Below are 14,198 nucleotides of genomic sequence, written 5' to 3'. Positions count from 1 at the left end.
TTATCAAACGGAACAGAGGCCACATGAGAAAGCTGCCTGCCCATGTCCCTCCCTCTATCCTTAACGCACTACAAGAGCAAATCCCAACCATCACCAGGAGGATTTCCTCTGGCGTTGATATGCAGCAGAAAAGTTAAAGTAGGCAAACAGCCGATCCCATAAACGTGATTTATATTATTTAAAAAGTTGTGCGTTCTTGGCACGGTATGAAGGATATTAAGTCCTCAAAGGGAGGGAAAGGGCCCATACCTCATCTGAAAAACCTTTTAATCTTTGATAGGAGGATGTTAAAAGAGTTAGCTTGTGTAGGTGCGTCAGTGTATGTGTGTTTGTATGCGTTCATTTGAGGCTATTGCTGTGCTTCACTGTTATTTTTACTGTGACTTCTTGGCAACGCTCAGACTGGACAAATGTGCACCTCTCTTGGCCCATCCCCCCAAGTGCAGACATTCTCACCACTTGGGAAAAAAATAACAGAGGGAAAAGCACAAAAATAAACAGAGTGTTCACAGGATTCACAGTCAAAGTATCAGATGTGTTGAGCCAGGGTTGTGAAGAAAGATTCAAAGCAGGAGATGTATCTATGACAAAAGAAGTGTGAGTATCATACATCAAACATTTGTTACCCCCCCTGGATCCTCTGATTGCACATGACTGCAAACAAGGCAGTGCTAAAAATCTCAAGAAAGATGAGAGCGATCCACCTCTCTATGAAGATCATCAATCACCGGCTGTAAGCTCTCTTTTTATTACTTCAAGTAAAGCTGCACTCTTCCATTTTATGGATATTATGAAAGCTAAAATGGACAGTGCTGGGATGGCTGTGCGAGCGGGATGGGTTTACCTACGATTATTGACTAAGGGAGGTGCGGATGAGATTTGAGAGTTGCGAATAAAGTTTCAATGCTGATTTGTCCACATACAACTTTGACTTTCATCAACTTTCTCGGTCAATAATCACGGGTAAACCCATTGTGTTCACACAGATTTCCCAGAACTGTCCATTTTAGTTTTCATAGTATCCATAAAATAGAAGAGTGTAGCATTTTTGGCAAAAGTGAGGCATAATACATTATTGTGTTTTTAGGTAACTATATATATATATATATATATATATATATATATATATATATATATATATATATATATATATATATATATATATATATATTTTTTTTTTTTTTTTTTATCCAAATATAATGTTTAAAATTATTACATCGAAACATTCTTTCTCTGTCATTCATTCTAGTCTAATAAACATTCAGTAGTGATTATGTGTCCGGAAACTGCATGAACAGAACAGCATAACAAATGAAGAATTAATTTGCAAAAATTATTATTTTTTTTAACAGTTCTCAGAAACCATTTTTTTTCTTTGTGCATACCAATGAATCTCGATCAGACTGCAGTTGGGTTATTTTCCCGAGGTTAATAACTTTAAAACAGCTAACTGTCACAATAAAAACCTAATAGCATAATGAAAAACATTGACTTTTGTAAATGTAAAAAACAGAGTTATCTGTTTTTGCAAATGGGCTCTTCAAATATACACCAATAAAAGAACAATCTACTATAGATTATTTTGATCCTGCATAACAATATTAATTCCAAATAAATAATAATAATAATAATTACAAATTAAACATATCCGAATATCTTTATAGTATTTTGCAGCTAAATACATCACAAACCGGACATTGTGACTTTATTTTCTTTGGTATGTCATGCTATGATACTCTATCCACCTTTCTTTGCACTTAAGTGTGACCGTCTCATTAATCAAGTTTTTTATGTTCACTTAAACGGTCACTGCAGAGAGCTTGTGTTACCGCGTTTAGTTCTGCGGTGAGCTTGTTAGGCATGACTTTAGTGTTTAAGCTAACAAAAAGGGCTCGAGTGGGTTCAGACCAGCCGTGGAATGTTAAAGGGTTCACATTTCACATGCAGATGTGTGACCTCTGTAACCTTTAGAGGGAAGGTGTGTTTTAACCCCCGAGAGGAAGAGGGCCAAGAAGGGCAGGGGGCACTTTCAGGGGCTTGACCAGGCACAACAACCATCTTAAGTTTTCCAGAAAAGCAGGATGGCGAGGAGGAAGTCGATTCTTGTTTTGTATTTCATAAGCAAGTTGTCAAAGGGGGTCCAATACTACGTGCATCACGTTATCAAGTATCAAATATTCCGAACACACAGTGGCTGTATTATGACATCTCCCAGCAGCAGGCAGACATATATATTGGGTCCTATGGCACCACCCATCACGCTTGCCACAGCACAGGCTTTGGAGAGGAAGTGGAATTATGATTTCTTTTTTGGGGGAAGTACAAAGCAAGCCATTTATCAGACGTGCAGGCCCGCACCCGGCCTCAGTTCTGTCATAACATACAGACGGAGGCCATAAAACCTGGTGAAAAATATAACACCATACATTGGACCACAGCAAGTTATTATTTCCCTATCCATGGACAATAAAACAAAACCAAAACAGATAGAGCAGCAGATGAAACAGCTTTTTTAATTCATACCTCTCCTGCTGACAGCAGTTCTGAAGGATGACCTTGTGAGAGTGTGTGCTAGAAATAAGAAAAGACTCCCAGCCGGAACTGCACAGTCACCTGGTAAAAAGACATGACATGTGAGCTAATAGATGTGGGACAACAGGTTGCATTTATTTGATCAAAACTACAGTTAAAATTGTTTTGTATTTTAGTATATATTTTTAAATGTAACTAATTCATGCGACAGTAAAGCAAGAATTTTCAGCTACAGTGTAACACGATCTCTCAGAAAAAATTCTAATACACTGATTTAGTGCTTAGGAAACATTTACTGTAATTACTGAAGTTAAAAACAGATGTACTGTACTTTTATGGAATTCAACGATAAATTCATTCATATTTTTAAAAAAAAATCTTTTTAACCTTATACATGTCTGTACCGTCACTTTAAATGCTTAGAGGCAAGTGTTTTGCAATGTCAATGAGTATTTCATTTATATTTATAAAAAAAAACATTTGTGTAGTAGTTAGGTTAGTACTATATACTTTTGATATGAAATATACACTGAAAAAGCAAGAAGAAAAATAATTTGATCATACTGCTTGTATAGTCTATATTATTTGTTACCGCATTTCAGTAACAACCTCTCTTCTCATACGAGACTTATTAAAAAAACGACAAAAATTATTTAAGGAGAGTAGGAAATTACAAGTTGGCAACCCGCTAGCATCTGACCCCAGTTCTCTGGGGAAATGAATGTATTTCTACTGACCAAACTCTCCACAGGTAAGAAAGAGGGAGAATATAAGACCCTGTTACCATAGCAACAAACAAGGAGTATATGTCAAGCCAGCATCACTAAATTACCCATTAAAGCCGGCAGGAAGAGGAACGGAGCAGTGGGCAGGTCACCGCAGGCTAATGGACAGATAAGATGGCAAACATGCACACACGGGCTGCAAGACAAAACGCTTTTAATAAAGGCGTCCTCTCGAACCATACCCTTATGAATGCCAGCGGAACGTGTTTATACGACTTCCCCTCAGAGGGTCGCACACATTCCTACCAGATCAACAGGAGAGAAAGAGGAAGGAGGGATCAGGAAGGAATAAAGATTGAGCAAATGAGCGAGTGAGACAGACAAAAGCGAGGGGGCTTCTAATAGTTCACTCAGTTCATGCTATTAGCTGCCTCTTTTATTCCCCCTGACACAGGAAGGTCTGAATGAATGAATGAAATAATACAGAAATATATAAATAAGTGCCGAGTGCAGGCGCTAACTATGCAGACAGCGCATTTGCATTGGATATAATTAGCAGGCTGAGGAGTGTAGCGTGTCCTTGGGGAGCTTCTGTGATAACTGCTTGCTCTTGTATAAGGTTTTCATTTAGGAGTGTCAGAGGAAGCTAGCACATCTTCATTTCGGCCCTCAACCAGCCTTAATTCAGCTTGGGCTGCAGTAACCAGCCTTTCCTTTCATAGGCAAAAAAGGGGGAGGAAGCAGAGAGAGATAGCGAGTGGACAGCGAGTGGCCTGTAATGAATGCGGTTATTAAATTGTTTCAGCTGTAAAAGAGGGGCCCTATTCTTACGCTATTATAAAGAGATCCATTTATCCCCACTGATCGGCCTCGTCTCCACTCTCCCCCTTTCACTTTGATCAGCAAGCACATTGCTGTGATGTGTCCCATTCAATAGCGAATCTGGGGCAATTTTAATGCTTTTTTACCTCACCACTGCTCCATTTCTGCTCTCTCTCACTCCGTTTAAAAATAGCTGTTAATTATAAGTGGAGTTTAAATGTCTTCCGTGACCCAGAAATGCAGGTTGGGGAGAAAGAGAGAGAGAGAGAGAGAGAGAGAGAGAGAAGGAAGAGGCTGTGCGTTTCCAAGCGTTTCCAGTTGTCGGACAGTCAGCAGGAATCACGCGAGAGATATCAAGGAAGGAGTGGCAGGCAGAATCCACCGAGTTGAAGTGTTTTGCCTGAACCCAAATTGAGAAGAAGCGGAAGATGGTGGGGAGGATGTGTTTTTATCAGTGGTAGTACCTGCGGAAAGGGCTGCGCTGGGACCTGAAGACTCCACCTAGAGGGAGTCTGATAAATAAGAAATCAGCCCGAGGAAGTGAATAAAGATGTAAGAAGATGTCTAGTTCCTCCCTCCTCAGTCTAACCGCTCACCTGAGGGATCACACGCACACACAAAAAACTTTCATGCTTTGCCTTAATACCTTGATATGGTGGGATTTTCACAATGGAACATGAGAGGAGAGTTAGGCGCGTATCACAACACGCTGCAGTGCGCATATACGCATCCCCCCTTGACGCGAACGCACCTCGTTCCATTGTCATCACCATTATCCTCTGCCCTCCAGGTAAGAAGACTGCACAATTCCCTATGAGCTGTAACGAAACAGAACCTCCACACTTCAATTCAAAGCTGGGGGCAATGCAGAGGACTTTTCAGGGAAACATCGCCGCACAGCTAGAATTTGATTAGCGGCATGAAACTATAGTCGCTGTCGGCTTCACCACAACGCACAGGTCAACTGAACAGGCTTAAATTCTATTGAACAGAAGACACGTCGACCACAGAGGGGCCGTGCTATAAATTGTAGTGAAGTCGCTAAGAGTTACCACAGCGTGTCTTCATTCCTGTGAGGGTCACTGTAATGTGTACGTAGGGCTGGAGATATATCCTTCTGTTTTCATAATTGACCTTAAAGGAATTGGAATTAGTTAACCAAGAAAGTGATGGATTAACTTGACTAACAATCTTAATACATTAATAAACTTTTGGCGGCATTTAGACGGTACAGTTTGAGTTCTTCCTATACTTGGGAATATCTTTCAGAAAAGTATCTTGATCATATTACATAAACATGTTGATTAAACTCAGATGGCAGACGGAGCTATCAAAGGAATCCTCTGACCTTTATTTAAATAGGAGTTGCATGACAGATATTAAACTCTTTTTCTTTATCTTCATTGACTGCCAGGTCAATATTTTAGAAACAACATAACTACACAACCAAGCAATAAAAGACGTTAATAAATACATTTAAAGATTATGTAATGATCAGTAGCTCAAATGACCTAAGAATATTTGCTTCATGTATTGAGCTGGGCTGCGTTTCCCAAAAGCATCACAAGCTTAAGTAAATTGTAGAAACCAATACGCATTTTTAATAACAGGTGTGCATTGGTTTGCTTATAATTATGGTCAAATTTAAAGATTAGGTACAGTTAAAACCAGAATGTGGGAACACATTTTGTTCCAGCACAGACTTTAATTTTTAGTGCAGTTTCATAGACCACTAGAGGAAAGTTAAAGTTGAACTGTAAGTTCTCAAGTGTCAGATGACTAGAGTAAAATATAATATTTGCTAAATCATTTAGTATCACAGCATATTTCCCATTAGGCCAGAATATTGTTTTCAAATCTATCAAAACACAATCTCAGTGCAAGCAGTGCAGAGCTCAGTTTCATTAAAAAATTAACATTACTAGTTTGCTCCCTTTATGCCAGCATTAATTTTTCCCTTTATTTGAGCTGATGTTGAAGTGAAATGTTTGCTGAAATTATCTTATGCATTTTTATGTAAGGGCAAAGCAGGCAAAATCCTTTCGGAGCCATTTTTAGAGTAAGATATTGTCCTTGCCACTTGCTTTCTGTGTTGCTAATGAGCTTTGAACTAATGAGCTAGTCTAAGTGCTACAAGACCTGCGCTGTGATTCTTGTGAACAGAATGAATATATGCAGAATGTGAGCCAACACTAAAAATATAAACATTTAACTGTAAAAATTTGCTTTAAGATACATTTTTTCTCTCATTAAGAAACAACCAAACCCCCTTTGAAACTTCTTGTGGATTCATGTAGGGCAGAATAAGGTTAAAATGCTGACCCTCTTAAGCAAAGGAGCATGCGAAAAACTTGCTAATTATGTGTTCAGCTCCGTTGAGGCCCAGAACAGAGCTGATTTGTGAGTAATACTTTACAGTGCAGAGCATGCATCAGTTTGCCTGAAGCAAGAGCAAAGTGTGAAGGCACTGCGGTCAAGCCCTTTTTCTCCCCGATATCAATCTAATGAGATAACGAACACATGCAAATGAGCCCGTTCTCTAATCTTCTTAACGAGCACTGATACTCATCAGCTATCTGAGACAAACATCAAACACCCTGACAACACCAGCGAGCGAGAGAGAGACGGGAATCTGTGATAACAGTGGACGAACGCACACAAACACAAACACGTGCATGCTTATGTACGTTTACCCACTGAGCGCACACACTCACAAAAGCAAACATTCATCAAAGAGCGAGTTCAAACTCATCTTGAAATGTAAAACTATGAGACCGCATGGCAGTGCGTATCTGCAGATTTTGAATAAATCAAAAGAGCGTTTCGGAGAGAGTGAGGGACAAGGGAACTCAGAAACTCAAAGCTCAGAGGCTAATGTTTCATCAGGGTAAACAGTAATTGAAGAGGAGCGAGGCTGTGGTGTTTAATGACAAATGGCGGGTGACCACCATCGGACACTGAAGCCCTTCCCCTGTCGAGCCCCCGCCCCCTCTCTCTACAGCCCCTTCTGAGTATTATTAACCCTGAGGAATGTGGAGCATTCCAAATGGTTAAACAGCCAACTGCTGGCCAACAGTAAAATACAGGTCCTGAAACAACACAGCTGCCCTAAGCCTGTCTCACCGAGGGCCTCCTGGCTCCGCTTAACACTTAAATCCACAGCCACTGAGTTCGGAAGACACATGTATCCATCGTATAACGTACATTTCTAACTATCCTACTTTTGTCTTTCTTTGCCTGATCGCCATCTGCCTAATTCTTCTTTTTTTAATCTTTTATTAGCATAGATTTATCCTCATCTTTACATGGTGGAAGAGAGAGATAAACAAACCTTCAATATATAAAAACATATATATATATACCTTTGTTTTTCGGTTATTAAGCAATTACTGTACATACAATATGTTATTCTTATCATAATTATTTATAATTTGAGGTGCTGAGATGTTGCAGAAAATTATGCCATTTATCTTTGCATGCTTATGTCTTTAGAAGACAATTAGAAGACATGGCTAGTATAGTTTGTGCCTATTATAACAGTTGTTTTGAATTTAAATTTGTCATCTTGATGGCTGCTTTTCTAAATGGCAACCACCATGACGTCTTGGGAATCACCTGTTGTCAAAACCAAGAAATCTTCAACTGCAGAGAGCCTGTAATCGAAAAGGGAAAGCAATAGAGCCTGTGCTAATACCTGAGTAATCCTGTGTTTGATTTGTCATTGGAGGAAGGAAATGCAGAAATCCATGTTGTTGTTGTTGTTGTTTTTTTTAAATGAAACACTAACTTAAGTTGGCAATTTTTTTGGTCCACCTTGCTCAACCCTAACTTGAGAATACAAGATGGCTGTTCTCTGCATGACCAAAAGTGAATGTTATAAATACTACAATATTTATAGACTTTTATTATATTGCTGTGTATTGAGTCATACACTCATTACTGCCCACCCTCAGTCTGTGAACATGGTGGTGCATATGTGAACGTCTGCAGTTACAAAATGCGGTGTAATGCTAACATGCAGTTTTATAATTTATGTTATGCAATTTTATCCCCAAGTAACATACAATTTTATATTTTAAACAGAGATGGCGATAGAGAGTCAAACGTTACATACTACAGCTTTAATACATTATATTTATATACATACATTATTATTAATACATTATTATCATCAATAACAATATACAGTTGCTGATCAAAACATATTCAAGTTATAGTGCGCACTCTGAACTTCAATTTGAGGGAATTTTCATTAAAATTGGAGGAAATGCTAAAGGAATTACAGCTGTTAAATATATACCTCCCCTCTTATATAATACAATTCTTGCTGAAATTTCAGTCCCACCCTAGTAAGATTTTTTTAATCATTGTCATTTTGGTAATAATTATTTAATAATTAAAATACAATACAATACAATACAATACAATACAATATAATATAATAACTGCTGATGTCATATGACAACTGGTTCATTTGCTCTTTAGGGAATATCAATGATTTATTCATATGTTTAGTAATGTATACCTTTTTTATTACTTCCACTTTTGTCTTTGCCAGATTAGATCCAAGTATCATAAAATGTCATTTGCACACTATATAGCATCCTGTGAAGATTGGAGGCAAGTCAAGTGGGGGTCTTTGCCTCAGGTAATCTTTAAGGACATGGCCTCTGTACAGAGTGTACAGGGCCAGTCATCCACAAAAGTGATCTGTGGTATAACATCAGTGCCTGTGTGACCTTTTATCGTGCCCTTCCCCCTCCCTTCTTTGGGACCTGAGACCCTTCTCTGACATTTAACGCTAAGCCACCTATTACAGCCAGTACACACTTCTTAGCACCAAGGGTTCAAACACCAATACAAAATTCCCCTATCCATATCTAATAATTAATGAAGAGCATGCTTACTGACTGCATACTGTTCATGGCAATCTCTCATACATACCAAGAGGGTGCATGCCATGGACATCTCGTACTCTCGCACCTTTGACAGTCTCTTCTCATTTTGAATGTTAAACAAATCCAAAATCTTTACATAAAAGTTCATATAATTCTAATTTATATAATTGTGAATCGAACCCAAAAGTGTCCTTTGTGTCACGAGTACAGTTCTCTACCAGCAATTAGCTGACAACAGATCACACTAATAGACAGAATTTCAGGATGTGTTTCTATTCACATTTCACTGACACTCGATATCAACAAAGTTAAAGTTAATGCGACATCTGTGCTGGATATACATATCACCTGAGAGTGATCAGGATACAAAGATGGCTGTGTATAAGCACGTCCTGACATATTTCATTGACCCTGGAACAACATTTTAATCCAGAAATTTAGTCTTGACCATATCTCTACAGCTAAACCTGATCTTACCCATGAGTAATGCCTAAAATCAATACATAGATGAATGACACTGATGTACAAGCAGCAAACACTGATTGTCAGCCTAAACTTTACTAAAACTCTAAACTGGTTCTCCAAATCTGATTGGCTAATCACAACGTTGTTCCAGGGTCAACAAAGACGTTAGTAACATACTATGCAACTGTTATTGTAAGAGTTTTTTTTGTCCCTTTGCATGCAATCTATCTGAGCAGTAGTAATCTGTGTTACAGTATTACCGTTGTATGAAAGTTAAAACCACATGGCAACATGTACGCACACACATTAACTGAGTATGTGAGTGTGTATTCTTGGCAACATCGCTCCTTTGACTCAGCATGGCTTTACATCAAACCACACACAACAAAATGGGGAAAAGAACAGTGTCAAATCCCCTCTCTCTCTTTCTATTTTAAGAAGGAGCTTGGGCTAGCTTGGACCATCCCCACAGGAGCAAGAAAAATGCTGGGATTCAGAATCCAGCTCTGTTTTTCACACGGAAAGTGTGGGAGAGAAAGAGAGCGAGAGAAAGAGAGTAAAGGGTAGAGGGATATTTCTAGTGTCAGAATACATGGTCCAAGTAAAAGACTGCGAATAACAGAGAAAAAAAAATATCCGGTGATTTGAAAAATTCCCCTGGAAAAGCTCCCAGAATGAATGGAGTAGTGGAATATGTACCAGTTAGGCCTCTGGGAACGAGTCCAAGACAGATATTTAGAGTAGTGGATGAGGAGGAAACCAGCTGATGTTAGGAAAGGGAAGGATGAGCAAACATATAGAGGTGAGAGGAGATGTTGCTGTCATAAAGGATTTCAATCCCCAGCCCTGGGATTCCTGACTTCAACGGTTCTCGGCAAAACCCATATGAATGATAGCATGTGGTTTTTGTGTATGTAACCAGTGCTTGCATTGTACAAATGAACTGTCTTTGTCCGTGACAAATTTAGTCAAACTTGCCCTTTGATCTGAAGTGTACTGTGCATAAAAAAATTTATTACCTGGTCTCATGGCATAAACATCACTTTTTTGCGAGACATGAAATATGTACCACCAAGTACATATCACTGCAGTTCCCAAAATAAACGAACACTAGAAGCAGTAAAACACCTTTCTTTTCACGCAAATTTACACAGCTTTGATTAATAAAGCGTAATTTACTTAATATGTTATGAATTCAAACCGATATTAATGTGCTGGGATATTTGAAAATTGATGCTTTTGAATGTTAGCATCACACACATCCAGTTTCATCTCTGTGGGTTTTCATAGACGGTTTCATAGACAAAACAGTTCAGATCTGTATAAAAGGAGGTTGAAATGGCACGGTTGCATCAACTAAAAGTTTTTCAATCAGTTCTGCATTTGTTAACAGCAATAGCTTTTAGCAAAAGTACACTGATATTTCAATTTTAAACTGTCGCAATACATAGCTATATCACCATAATAAAAACGTGCCAAGATTCCTGTGTTTTAGCACCACTCAATGGACATTTCTCTTTGAAACAGGAGTTTTTTTTTTACATGCGTGGATTAAAATTAGGAGTCTGTGGTCAAATGTAGCTTTTTTAATACCTTTAAGGTTGATTATCTATTGGCCACTTTATGTCAATTTACAAATTTGTATGCATCTGTACATTGATATATTTTGTGTCTGTGTATGAGATGAGGGAACATAAATGTGTATGTCTGAGAAAGCGAGAAATGTCTTCTGGATTGTGTATATTGACCAGTTTGGGTAACTGTGACATAACTACCAGACTCAACAAATGCCATGGTTTATGTTCAAACTCTCTGCTGTGTGTCAGAAGGGGGTTTTGCTTTCACACACCTCACAAGGTCAAGGAAAGCAATATGAAATAGGACTAAGGCCACTAGAACTCCATTCACACTTGTGATGCATCAATGTCATATTTGGAAGAAAAGAAAATGAAAAAAAAACATATCTACAGTTGGTATTATATTTTTCTGTGCACTAAAAATATATATTTTTTTGCCAAGTTGTGAATGGAAGATCACAGTCCGTTTTGAATATGATGCAATGAAAAGTCTGAGTTGGGCTCTCTGGTTGTATGTGCAAAAGCAAATATAAATGTGACTAGTGTAGTCTGATTCCTGGATGAATGAGCCAATTCTTTAAATTTATAATTCAAAAACTCAAGTTATTGATTCGAATGAGTCATATGCATTCATCACTGACCTGAATAAACCAGAAATGAAATCAACATATGACTCACTGAACTTACTTTTAGTGGTATCAAAAGTTTTACACTGAGTTAATTAATTTTATAGTTTTATAATTACATTTTAAATCAGTATTAGATTATTACTGACTGATTGTCCATATGCCAGCTCGCCATTAAAAATACACATTCTCCATTTTTTTGTTACCTAGAAAAAAGATCATATAAGTGCTAAATCCAGTTCTACATGGAGTCCAAAGCGTTTTATCATCTGTCATTTTACATTACAGTGCATTTGTAGTGTAAGGCTTTTAAAGCAAAAATCCTGTTAAAACATGCATACACAGTCACAGAGCTTCAATAGTGACATAGGCAATTAACAGTGAATAAAAGTGTTTGCTAATTGAATAAATAAATGTGTAACGAAAACATTGCATTAATACAGGTGGTTGACTAAATCACATTCTGTGGCAAAAGTAAAAGTGCAAATTTAATGTTCCTTTTTATGTCAGTGTTTTATTGACATAAAATGCATGATTATATGATTATGATTACATTCACACACACAGAGCAAGGAAAATGTAACAAAACACAATACAACTGAAAATCACACACTGTCACTGGCAGGTATGTAAATCATCTACCTGTAGGAATCGTGCAGCAACCTGAGAGCTGTTGATTATACTCTACATGATGCATTATAGCAAAATCAAGAGTCTGTGTATGTGTTGGTGTGCTCGCTCATGTAAGTTTTATCCCTCTCTCTGGTCCCTCTCTGCCACTGTATATCTCCAAATCCCCTTCACAATTCTTCCAAATCTCCCATTCCCTCTTCCAGGCAATAACATCGTAATTAGGCGTTTCCCAGGGCAGGAAGTGTCTGGCTTAGGCGGAGAATTAAACTAGGCTGGGCTGCAGTACAGGTGCCTCTTCTCCTAAACCCACCTTACAGAGCAAACATTCACTTCAGCTTCACACTTCTATTTCCAGGTCTGGAAACGCAGCCCAGACGCAAACGCATGCAAGCCTCCTCACTCAGCTGTTCACTATACACTGCTGGCTCTAATATTCTAGACCCTGTTTGTCCTTCAAAACCGGAATCAGGTGTCTTTATACAAAATTAAATTTTAATGCCAACACGCAAATACTCTTAGCAGCCATAAATGGAAATATGGTTGTATTTTGTTTGAACCTAGTTAACTAATTAGAAAAAAAGTGCTGTTACACTAATGTCTAATAAAAAATTATATTATATTATATTATATTACATTGTTACACTTTATTTTGATAATCTATTTTAACCTTCCATAAGTAATTTTACAACTATACATGTCAACTAATTCTACTACACTACAACTACATATATACTAACCTGCAGAGTAGACTGTTAGGTTAGGTTTAGGTTAGTATAAGTTGACATATACTATCAACATAGTATATTGTGGGCCCATCAAAAAAAAAAAAAAAAATATATAATATAATATAATATAATATAATATAATATAATTAATCTATCTGTGGTGATGCTGTATTTTTTTAATCAGAATTTCTATAATGTTATATATACATATTATGTTATTTTATATTAATGTTATACACAACTTTAATGAAATTATGAAAACACTAGTGGACCAAGACATATGAACCCCACAGCGAATGCATTCACAGTTGAATTGTTAGGGATGGAGTGCCAACTTCAAATAGAAAGAAAGAAATCAAGAAGGGTTTGAAGTCTATAAAGGAGGCTCCTGGGGTTGTAGCAAAGATACACGCCCAGCTGATTCTGGTGGTCTTATGGACCCGGTGAGGGGCGTCTTTGTAAGAGTGGGTGAAGGGCTGGCTGTTTTCATACTGCCTTAATAGTCACTTGAGGGGCTGAAAAGGGACTGACTGGGTCAGCCTCCCCTGGGCATTGGAGCGGGGGCTAAGACAACTGAAGTGGATTGTAGTCATACTACAGGCTATGATATAGTGAGCTGGGTTTAATCAAATGACAGTGTGGGAAAGGATAGACAGATGTTATGCTGACATAACACAATGCAATTTGTGAATGTTTACACTAGATTGGATGCGAGATATATGCTGTACCTCAAAGGAATATATTATAAATGGGTCAATCGAAATGCATTTCTTTCTAGCTTAGAGATCATTTATGCCAAGATGAATATGATTACACTGGCACACTTTCAAGAGCACTGTTTTGTCCATAGCTGTTTTGTATGGCTCCTGTCTGAGCTCAGAGGGACTAGGCTCGGCTAGCAGGTGGTAAAACTATTCAATAAGAGCAGGAAATAATCCCCTTTACTGTAAACACCAGTAGTGGTGTCACGGGTACACTTACTGAATGTTAGCAGGAGTCAGTGGAGAGAGTGGTCCGTGCGAATGTGAGTGTAAAAGTGAATACTTGAGCTTGAGTCTGTGTTGATGATATGTGCTAGTAAATGCATGTTTTATTTATATGTAGATATATGAGTCGCTCTATTATTGCACTCAAAGGGGAGGGCAGAAGTATCCAAATAAGTGACCCCTATTTTTGTCATTTAAATGTAAATATT

The sequence above is a fragment of the Puntigrus tetrazona genome, chromosome 5, assembly GCF_018831695.1.
Source record: "Puntigrus tetrazona isolate hp1 chromosome 5, ASM1883169v1, whole genome shotgun sequence".
In the NCBI taxonomy this organism is placed as follows: domain Eukaryota; kingdom Metazoa; phylum Chordata; class Actinopteri; order Cypriniformes; family Cyprinidae; genus Puntigrus; species Puntigrus tetrazona.
This window is presented reverse-complemented; position numbering follows the sequence as displayed.